The sequence below is a fragment of the Arvicanthis niloticus genome, unplaced genomic scaffold, assembly GCF_011762505.2.
Source record: "Arvicanthis niloticus isolate mArvNil1 unplaced genomic scaffold, mArvNil1.pat.X pat_scaffold_248_arrow_ctg1, whole genome shotgun sequence".
NCBI lineage: Eukaryota > Metazoa > Chordata > Mammalia > Rodentia > Muridae > Arvicanthis > Arvicanthis niloticus.
This window is the reverse complement of record NW_023045914.1, coordinates 48,833-58,712: the sequence shown is the minus strand read 5'-3', so window position 1 is coordinate 58,712 and position 9,880 is coordinate 48,833. Positions and strand designations below refer to the sequence as shown.

Sequence of the window (9,880 nt, the reverse complement as noted above, 5' to 3'; positions counted from 1 at the left end):
AGTCCCCAACTGGTGCTAAAGGCTTAGATGTTTCCAGGAGACTCACTGGCAGAAAAAGCATGGATGGAAAGCCTGAGGAGTCTAGAGTTCGATACCCAGGGGCAATGGCTGTAGCGATAGAAGCTAAGGAAGGGTGTGGCTTGCTCACACTGGATGGCTTTCTCTTCTTCCACCTTATTCCATCACAGCCCGCAACCTTTTGGATGGTACCATCAACATTCAGCGTGGGTGTTTCTGCTTCAGCCAACATCTCACACTTTAGTTTCTATCTCTGGAAAGATCCTCACAGACACATGGAGAGCTAGGCATTACTAGTGCTAGGCATCTGTCTCTTCAGTCTTGTCTACGATCAAAACTACCCATCATACTGCCCAATTCTCTATTTGCTACAGTACAGACGTGCAACATAACCCAAAGGCATACTTGGTCTTCAACTCGGCATCACTAGTAGACACTAAGAGATGGGGCATATTGGGAGGATTTAGGTTAAGAGGGACATGATCCTAGAACAGATTATGGGATGCTAGTTTCTCTCTCTTGCTGTAAATGAATTAACCTTAATATAAATATAAACAATGAATTAATCAAGTTATTGTATTTCTTTACCTTATGCTATTCCCTAATAACTACACAAAAAAAAATTTTTTTTTCAAAATTCAAAACTACATGTCAAGAGCTGAGCAGTTAGATGATCTACCTTTACCTCCTATGCTAATCTGCCTACTTCCCAGCCCCATCCCATGATACTTGCATATTATTATTGACCTGGCTCTTTGGACCCCTTCTTCATAGCTCTAATTCCTCCACCCTGCCACTTATCTGAATCTACCTCTCTCCCTCTCTCTTTCCTCTGCTTGGCAGATGTCCCGCCCTCTTCTCTATTCTGACCAGCCAATTGGATGGTCAGCATTTATTGACAAGGCAGAGAATAAATGGTAAGAATTGTTGACACAAAGTTGAGACAGTAGGTTCTTGGTATAAGCATTACAAAGCTGTGTCCAGATTGAAACAAGATAATAAGAACAGAGATATCAGAATTTGAGTAACACAAGGATAAACTTTACACCATATACAAAAACATAATGTCTACATCGCCCTTCAATGTCCCAGTTATCAGATGGATAATTCACTCTGCCACATCCTCCTGCCATGAGAGGCTGCCTTGGCAAAGTACCTAAAACAAAGTAGTCCAGCTGACTATAAAGTAAGCCTCGCAAAACTATGAGCGAACATAAACCTTTTCTCTTCATACGTTCATCTATCATAGGCATTTTATTATAGTAATGTACAGCTATCAAACATATTACCTAACAAAACCTCAGTAGTTCTTGAGCCTCCGAGTCTATGTTGCCTCCTCTTGGAAACTGTTTCTTTGCCCTTGTTCTACCTCCATGTTTCCAGGGAACTTAAATCTTGGTTTTCAGTTTTCCTTCCCCATTCACCTTGTGAAGTTGAACCAATTGCATCTTGTTCTTTGGTCAACCTGTGAATGAATGGCCTTGATGTCTCACAGGAGAAGGGTGGGGTACCATGGTACAAAATATGGGTGTGCTCACTTGCCAGGGATTTGGGGTACAGTCAGAAGAAACATGCACCTCTGAAATGCCTGCTGTACTGTGTGTCCTAGCAGGTAGCAAAAGCTTGTCAGTGGGACAATTGTTTTCCCTATGGGGTCAGGTACAGGGAAACATACTGAGCAAAGGCTGAATATAGATGAGACATCTCCAGGTAGAAACCCATTTAGAGATTTACTTTCACTCAGACCAAGCAGATAAGCAACATGGAAATCGCTGTTGTTCCCTGATGGGGGTCGACCAGTAACCCATGTTTTCTTTCTCTGGAGTTCACTTGAGGGTCAAACCTACCACTTAGCTGATAACAGCTCCTTGTAGCTTTAACCAAAACAGCAATAATCTTTCTGGTTTCAGCCTGCTTGTTTGACCTCTCCTTAAAATAATTGCCGAGTTGGGCTTTAAAAGTCTAGAAGAGAATCAGATAAAAAGCATCAATGGGATTAATGCAACATTCCAGCAACGCTGTAACAATAACCACCTCCCTAAGTTGAAGTTCACCTCTGGTCTCCACAGATCCCAGGCCTCAGAGGCCACGGTGCACTGCGCATGCCCTCTGACATAGGGTAAACACACAAAGCTCTAGCTACAGTAGCCCGGGTACTCACTTTCTATTACTCCCTGAAATGTTTCTCCTCTTCCTCTCCCACCCTCTGTTACTCCCTTTTCAATGCTCAATACTAATCAAGGATTTTATTTATAAAACTGCTTTTCAATATCCTGGGGCTGCAAAGAGGAAGAGAGGACAGGATGCTGAACACTGAGAAAGCTGTTACAGATGTATACACTCGTTCATTTAAAAAAAAAACATATTTAGAGCTCTGTGGGCACACAAGGAACTCGGGTGTGTGTGTCTGTCTGTGTGTCTGTGTGTCTGTGTACACAGTATATGTGTGTGTGCGTGTGTGTGCATATGTGTGCATATGTGTGTGCGTGTGAGAGAGAAAAGAGACAGAGACACACACACACACGGAGAGAGAGAGAGAGAGAGAGAGAGAGAGAGAGAGAGAGAGACCTGTTCACAGACATGTTGCACCTTGTTTTATTGTTGATGGTGGGCTTGTTTGATTTTTGGTTGGGTTGGGTTGGGTTGGGTTGGGTTGGGTTGGGTTGGGTTGGGTTTGCGACAGAGTCTCACAGTGGCTAAGAGCTCACAAAGCAATCTAGAATAGCTCACTAATGAGATTTAGTATCCTCTACTCTTCACTACCCAGCTCTGGCACAAGCTTCCAGCCTTTTCCCATAGGTTCTAAGGTTCACATTTAGGTCCTCAGGCTTAGAAGGAAATGCACTGACTAAGCTATCACCCTACCCAGAATGCAGATTTTAAAGGGACTGAGAGATCCTCCAGTGTTGGCCAGTGCACACTCACCACAGGCAGTTGCTTTGTCTTTATGGTGCCAATATTGAATGTGGCAGAGAAACAGTAACTTTACAATCCTGCCTGGCAAAGCATCACACAAAGGGCTTGCTGAATGTGTGTGCTCCAGAAGCCTACCCCACCAAGTAAGTCAGGATTGCCAGCATAGAGCCCTGAGAGGAATTTTTCACATGGTCCTCATCAACTGACTAGTTGGAAACAGAATTTGACAGAATCTCCGCTGGCTCTTCTAAGCACATCTCTTTGTTGTGGAGGCGCCTGCCTCAGCTGCACAGGGAAATGTGAACATGAAGCCATCCAGGAGAGGTGAAAGGGTAGAGGATGACTTTCCTGAAAGATAGCCCACTGTGTTTTCATGGTCTGCAGTGGGTGAGCCCAATTTCAAGGCCCAAAGTAACTTATCTCAGGATTGCTTCTTGCAGCTGAAATACCTTTCCTGGTATTATTAAATTCATATAATAATCCTTGAGGATTAACCCACCCTATTAATCTGATTTCCTGCAGATCAACATAAAGATGAAGTTTCATGAATTAATGCTGTTTAGATGAATTAATGATTCCATAGAATTCCTGATTTGATTCAAATAATTTTAGGAAGAAAGTTTTAAGAGATGGCCTTAGTTGCTTTGCTAGAAAGATGTAATTAAGTTAGAACTAAGAATAGAATGTGCCCACTCCTCATATAGTAAGTAAAGGCTGCATAAGAAATACAATATGACTTCATAATCACACTAAAAAGAGAAATAGGCTTGAGACAAATTTGTGTTCAAGGAAAACCATTTAGGTCCAAGGATAAAGCCACAGGTGTGCACTATGATAAGGCATGGTATGTAAAAAACTGTTGATTTGAACTTATAAGGAACGAACTTACAGTATGAAACACTGCTTTGAACTTTTATTGATATTCTTTTATATAGCATTTTATCTATGAGGTAATTTTTTAAAACAACCTTTTGGCTAAGAAGGTATAAAAAGGCCAAAGGGAAAAAAAAAATAAAATTGTTGGATGGTTTGGCTTGGGGGGCTTTGCTGCATCCATCAATTCATCCATCTATCTATCCATCCATCCATCCATCAATTCATCCATCTATCTATCCATCCATCCATCCATCAATTCATCCATCTATCTATCCATCCATCCATCCATCAATTCATCCATCTATCTATCCATCCATCTATCCATCCATCAATTCATCCATTTATCTATCCATCCATCCATCCATCCATCCAAATGTATGTGCCTGTTTGTTTATATGTAAGTATGTAGGTATATGTGTATGTATGTCAGAGTTCATGAACACTTGTGGAGTTGATGAGACAGATGGCTGGACCCAGTCAGAATTTGTATATATGGATGTATGTCTGAAGCTATATCCTGGGTCGGGGAGGGGGTGGAAATGGTCCTGGACATGGGAGAAATGAGGTAAGGGGATTACATCTGAAATATAAATAAAATATCCAATTAAAAAAGGAAAAACGCTATAAAAAAACAAACCTAGAAGCAATAAATAAATAAAAGGTAATGTAGACATTTTCTGCTTAATCCAGTGTGTCTGTTTTTCATGTGAGCAACTTCTTTCTTTTCTGGTTTACAAAGACTTAACCAGCAAAGTCAGTAAGGGGCTCCAGGCTGCTTGGCCAGAGAAGGGAGTGCAGCCATAAATTTTACCTACCCCTCCCCAGTGTTAGCAACATGTATCAATAGGTCTAGCGGCCTGAAGCTTCTGGCCTCAGAGTAACTTAGTCAAGATGGGTATGTGTCATTATAGAATGCAGTCCTACTCTCTCTCAAGAACAAATCTTGTCCCCACCGGTGCTCTTTCTCCTCTGCTACCTCCAAGAAAGAACCAGAGCTCTGGAGCTGGCCTCCAGCAAATCTGTAGTACATGTGTAGTGTGTGCCTTGTGTACCTGCAGAGGCCAGAGGAGGATGCCAAATGCCCTGCTTCACTCTCTACCGTATTCTCGTGAAGCCAGGGTCTCTCACTGAGCCTGGAGCTAGGCTGGTGGTCAGCAAGGGCCAGGATGCTCCTGTCTCTCCCTCCCCAAAGTGCCCGGGTTCTGTGTGTATGTAGTTGTACCCAGGTTTTTACATGAATGCTGAGATTCAAACTCAGGTCCTCACGCCGGTGCAGCAAGCACTCTTCCCCACAAAGCCATCTTCCCAGACCCAGCTTGGGAATTCCCATTGCCATCCATACTGCCATTTCTGCTTCCATCTACAGCCATGGACATGAACCACGGGTACAGCATTAGCTTTACGTGATACTCCAGGTACAAGCCAGAGTTCTCAAATAGATGACGTCTCAAAGGTGCTGATTTACTAGTCTTTGCTATGGTTTGAGTTGGAAATGTTCTCCTGTGTGTTTGAACATTTGGTTCCCACCTCGAGGTTCTTTTAGGGAGGTTGTGAAACTCTTAGAACCTAGGGTCTAGCTAGCCAAAGTAGGACCCTGAAGGCCAGCCTTGAAGGCAGTGAATTCTATGCAGTCGGAGTTCTCCACTTCCTGTCTGCCATCATAGTTGGACCCTCCCCAGAATTCCTTCCCCACAGTGGTGGACCATGTCCTCTGAAGTATGAGTCAAAACAAGCCATTCCTCCTTAAGTTGCTTCTGCCTAGTATTTTATCACTAGAAAATTCAATAATGCAACCATCTTCTGGATTCCCAATCAAAATTGTCATACCAAAGGTTCTGGGAGTCCGACAACAGGGTCCCAAATTAATTTTTTTTGTTTATTAACTTTAAAATTGTGTAAACCTATTTAAGTCTGTTTTCAAATTTTAATTGCTTACAAATTAATTTTGCTGTTTCTTAATTTTTAAAATTGTATAAACCTATTTAAGTCCATTCTCCAAATTTAACTGCTATGAGAAGAACTTGCTCCATTGGCATGTTTGTGTGGTTGGATGGAGGGCTGTTTTATGTGTCACATGACCACCTAACCTGTGTAGCAGGATGCACATAGGGATGGCCTGCTTCCTTCTGGGAACGAAGAATAGCTTAAATGTTGCACTCCAGTTTGTATCAACTGCCGAATCATAAGGCTCCTTCCATTTGGCTCTTTACTTCTGTTTCTGTTTGCTATATATTTTGTGTCAGCCCTTTCTCCTGATCATGTCTCAGCACCGACCCTCCAGGCTTGCCGCTTCTCCCTTGAGGAAGCTGACTGAGACAATATGCTTACCCGTTCTTCTCCATTCACCCTCAGCTACTGCCTGGTGGAAGAACCAGCCCTGCATCTGGAGAGATGCTCCTCAGAGCTTCAGCCAGGCCACATCCCAGTTGTTGCTTTCTTTTGCTTTTTAGAGAGAGGCTGTCCCTATGCAGTCCAGGCTGCAAAGAACTCACATTTCTTTCCCTACTCACAGTTTTCAAATATCATTTCCAAGTTACCAAGTCCAAGCAAGAAAGGAATGGGAAAAGAGGAAAGCAGAAGCCATGCATGCCCTGGAGTTGCCCAGAGTCGAATTTCCACTGCAGGAAAATGAATATAGGAAAAAGGGGTAACCACAGTTCCTCCCAGGTGCACGCTTCCAAGACTGGCCAATTTCCTGAAGAGGCAAGCCATTAAAACACTTGAGGAGAACAAAATGGAAAATAATGGATTCAAGGGGGGGGGCAAGGAGGAAGAGATGGGGAGAGAGGGAGAGGGAGGGAGGGAAGGAGGGGGGAGGGAGAGAGGGGAGAGAGAGAAAAAAAAGAGAGAGAAAATCCAACTTAACTGCATTTATGAGAGAGAGAGAGAGAGAGAGAGAGAGAGAGAGAGAGAGAGAGAGAGAGAGATTCCAACTTAACTGCATTGTCTGGGTGCAATTTCTTTCTGGAATATGAAGTAGAGTCATGGCTCTGAGTGCTCCCTGAGTGCTCCCTTTCACAGCATCTCTCAAGCAGCCCCACCTCCACCCCTTACATTTCCTCTGGTTCTAGTATTTCTTGTGGGACTCCCAAGTCATCTGCATCCCTTGCCTGTATCTACGAGACCTCAAGAGCAAGTTGGCCCACTGCCACCTAGCCATGGCAGCCAGAAACGTCTCCTCACCTTGCACTGCCACCTAGCTATGGCAGCCAGAAATGTCTCCTCACCTTGTTGCATGTCCCTTGGGGTAAAATCACATCAGGAGAAGAGTCATTCTGGAGCAAAGTCCTGCCCTAAAAACATTATACATTGATAGGAAAAGGCAAATAATTAAATCATGGCCTTTCTTCAAGTTAATTTAGTTATATAACAAAATAAGGATAATTAAGGACAAATAATCTTTGAAGAAAGAACCTAAGCTTTTATTTCTTATAAAATAGATGTTATTTGCTAGGCACTGTCATGCATGCCTGTGATCAGGGCTTGGAAGATACAAACAGTAATATCTCCACTTTATGGCTAGCCTGGGCTACACAAGGAGACCCTATCTTAACAAGAAATACAAAAATGTTAGTTATCATTTACAAATGCTAACGTTTAAAAAAAATTAATCTTTAAAAAAAAAAAACTCTAAAACCTTCCACTTACAATTTGTCCTGCATGCAAGATACGCTGTGATAAGGGTGGTGTAAAATTGTGGGAGTGGCCAACCAATGATTGGTCCAGCTTGAGACCCATGCCATGAGTGGAAGCCCTCCTCTGACACTTCCTGGAGGGCCAGACCCAGATGCTGGATAGCCGAGACCTAGGATAAAACCAAATATAAATGGCAAAAAAAAAAAAAAAAAAAAAAAAAAGTCAATGAAATGACTTTTGATTCCTAATGATATTCTGCTACTCACAGACTGGTGCCTGGCCGGATTGTCATCAGAGAAGCTTCATCTAGCAACTGATGTAAATGATGGTGAGACTCAGAGCAAATGATTAGGCAGAGCTCCAGGATCCTATGGAAGAGGGGAAGGAAGGATTGTATGAGCCAGCAAGGTCAAGGACACTGCAAGAAAACCTACAGAATCAACTATCCTGGGCTCATAGGGGCTCACAGAGACTGAGCCAACCATCAGGGAGCATACATGTGTCTGACCTAGGCCTTCTACATATATGTTATGGTTGTGTAGCTTGGTGTTCTTAGCAGTGTGATGCTTAGCAGTGGGAGGGGGACTATCTCCAACTCTTTTGCCTGCTCTTGGTACCTTTATTCTCCTACTGTGTTGCCTTGTCCAGCCCTACTATGAGGGAGGTGCCTAGTCTTACTGCAAGTCGATATGCCATTTGGTTGATATCCAAGAGGCCTACCCTTTTCTGAGTAGAAATGGAGGAGTGGATCTGGCAGGGAGCAGGCAGAAGGGAGGTGTGAGGGAGAGTGACTTAGAAAAAGGAGGGAGAAAAAAACTGTGGTCGAGATGTAAAAATAATGATAATAATAAAAAAGTAGAAGAAAAAATTCTCAAAGAACTAATAAACATGAGGAATTAAAAAAAGCCATCTTCAGCTACCCAGAAAAGGAAGGAGCAAGATACAGGCAAGAAGACAAGTAAGTATACAGGCTCAATTTAGACTTTATTTTTAATTTCCATGGAAGCTAAATTATGATTTTTTGCTATATCAAAGTTTAAACTTCAAAATGTAAATGAAAAAACAAAAAGTGAAAATTAAACTATGTCACAAGAATTAACATTCAACATATGAAGAGTTTATCAAATCAATTATATAAAAATGTGAAACACGAAGCCTGCAATATGTAAGCCAGAAAGACCTGGAAAACTCACAAAAGAGGCCATTCAATAAAAGAGCAGGAATGAACAACTAAAATCTCCAGCCTCACTGGAAAAGAATTTCTTAATTAAGTGCAGTTTTGCCTATAAGATTATTATGTTTGGAATAAAAAAGATTTCTTCACTGATGTGGATAAGAAGAAAACAGCATTCAAGTATTGCAGGCGCTTTTACAAGTAACACAATTATAAGGCTTAAATAGACTCGCTTTGCATAATCTGTCCTAAAAAATTGATACTAATTGTTGCAAGAGCTCAAAGATGTTCATTATAGGTAATGAACATTAACATTAGGTAAAATAATGAAAAATCAAGTATCACTTAAATGCCCAATAAGTAGGTTGTGTTACAGAAGTTACATGGTAGCGATGCAATTTAGTGTCACAAAGCCATTTAAAAACTGCTTAAAATAACAAGTACAAGAATCCTATTAAAAGCATTACTGCAATGATACACAGATAGATTATAATAGATTGATGACAGATGGTTAATAAATATATAGATGATGATAGATAGGACAACAGATGATAGTTATGGAGACATAGATGCTAGGTAGATGGATGAAATCAGTGATAGATCTATAAATACATGATAAATATAGGGACATGATAGGTAGATATAAATGAATAGATGATATATGAATAAATTAGATGATAGATGGGTAGATAATACGTAGATATTAGATAGATAATAGATAGTCAATGATGATAAAGATAGAGACAGACAGACAGATGAAGATAGATAATAGATAGATAGATAGATAGATAGACAGATAGACAGATAGATAGCTAAGAACAGACAGAGAGACAGATAGATAGATGAAGATAGATAGATTGATACAGAGAGAGAGAGAGACATAGGCACATAGGAACTTTAAAAAATACCAACCACAGAAAGTCTGGCCTTCATTACCTCCAGGTGGCTTAGCATGGGCAAAATTTTTCATTCCTTTTATTTCATTTTTCTGAATTATTTGTAGTGCACATGTATTACTTTCACCATGGAAAACAAACTCCTCAGAAAATGATCGTGTTTTCTAAAAGCCCAGCTCTGTGTACTGAGGCATTAAAATCAGCGGCCCTTTGGTCGTGTTTTCTTCAAATTGAGCTATTTTAAAAACACATTCAGATCATATAAAAGCTGATTGAAGCCAAGGAAACCTAATCTGCTCTAATAACAGGGTCATTGCCCTTTCGGCCACACAAAAACCTGGGAAAGATGGTTCTGGAACACTCA

General features: G+C 41.3%; 1 long non-coding RNA gene across 1 annotated transcript; it reads right to left on the bottom strand.

Annotated features, from left to right (window-relative positions):
• Window positions 1–1,313: 1,313 nt before the first annotated feature.
• On the bottom strand, window positions 1,314–6,414 carry LOC143433844 (uncharacterized). The gene is made up of 3 exons (XR_013070264.1): window positions 6,139–6,414; window positions 1,866–1,980; window positions 1,314–1,483 (listed from the first exon to the last, which is right to left on the bottom strand). It is a non-coding gene; the product is annotated as an uncharacterized LOC143433844 (long non-coding RNA).
• Between the last annotated feature and the right edge of the window lie 3,466 nt (window positions 6,415–9,880).